Genomic DNA, 1516 nt, shown 5'->3' with positions numbered 1-1516 from the left:
AAAAAAAAAAAAAAAAAAAACTAAACTTCAAAAGAAACAGTATCAACATTCTACATCTATTTCAATTAAAAGCAAAATAAAGGAACCTAAATGACCTTCAATCAAAATGAACACTTAATATCCAACTAATCAGAACAGTACATCCTATACTAACAGAAATGTAAAAAGTAAAGAAACAAACTAACGATATTAGAAAAAAATCAAAGAACAGAGATAAATATGCAATAGATTGAATGAAAGAGTCTCAATTCCTCTTCAGAAAGACATTCCGAGAAAGATAAGCCCTCTGTGGGGTCTTTTCAGAACTTAAAGTGGAAATTCTCACTCAATTAATCAATCAGTGCACAAAACACAAGAAGCAAAAATATAACACTGATGAATCTTTAATGAACTCTTCTCTGACTCGAGAAGACATCTCGATGAATAATGCTCATTACAGAGGCATTTAATTCCAAAAGGAATTATAGAATGCAGAGATCACAGAGTCCAATTCAATTTCTAAAGAATAACATTACAAGCATCAACATCACAGAACAATCTCAACACAACAAACAAGAATAAAAGGAAAACGCGAAATCGAATTTTATTGATATGGAAAAGGAAAATTACAGAAACTATACCGGAGATCACCGAATGAGNAGCTCACGGTTGCCACGGTTCCATGAATCTCATCAACGAAATCCAGAATCACGAACACAAACCCTACTCTAAGAAAAGCGAATAAAACCCTAAACTAGAGAAGAGAAAACTGTAACGTGAAAAGTGTTTCGGTCTAACTCTATTTACAAGGCAGAACACCCTTTTTATAGGGTCTAAAAAGAAAAGAAAAGAAAGAGGGAAAAGGGAAAAACGTGCTCAAACGCTTCAAGCTTCTGATCATCATACGACCCTCTTTTCTTCTGCATTTTAAGCCCTCTGATCAGCTCCACGTCAGCACCAGTCAGGGTCTGGTCAGCTCGTCTTCTTCTTCGGTCAGCTTGCTTGAACTCCTCCGGTCAGGTGCTTCTCTGGGTAAGTGATGAGAGCCCTAGAGCTCTCTTTCTTTCTCGTACAGGTGCCCTTTGCTTCTTGGGTGTTTCCTCTCGAGTGAACTTTAATCTCTCGCTGTTGGATGAAGGAGTGCTTTTCTCCAAATGAAGCACGAATTTTAGACCCCTTCAAAGGCAGCAGATTCAAAACGGTGTCGTCCCACTAAAGATAAGCCCAAACCTTGACAGCCCAACTTGTTTGATGCACCAGCAACGCTCATTGCATTTCAGCCTAAAGCTTTTTATTTTAAATCCAATCAGCAGTATTTCAGCATAGTAGCGTCCAGCATAATAGCTTCCAGTGGCCCAACACGGTGCAGCCCAATTAAAAGAAAATAGACACAATCAAATCATCACAATCAATATTTTCATCTTAACAAAACGGCCCAAATAAAAAAATTATTGAATTAAAGGGTTACATTGCAAATTAGAAAAAAAAGAAAATTATGCAATTAAAACCTAACTAAAACAAAATAATTTTTTATCAA

The sequence above is a fragment of the Vigna radiata genome, chromosome 8 (assembly GCF_000741045.1).
Source record: "Vigna radiata var. radiata cultivar VC1973A chromosome 8, Vradiata_ver6, whole genome shotgun sequence".
NCBI classification, from domain to species: domain Eukaryota; kingdom Viridiplantae; phylum Streptophyta; class Magnoliopsida; order Fabales; family Fabaceae; genus Vigna; species Vigna radiata.
The sequence above is the reverse complement of the archived record's forward strand: the minus strand, read 5'-3'. Positions refer to the sequence as shown.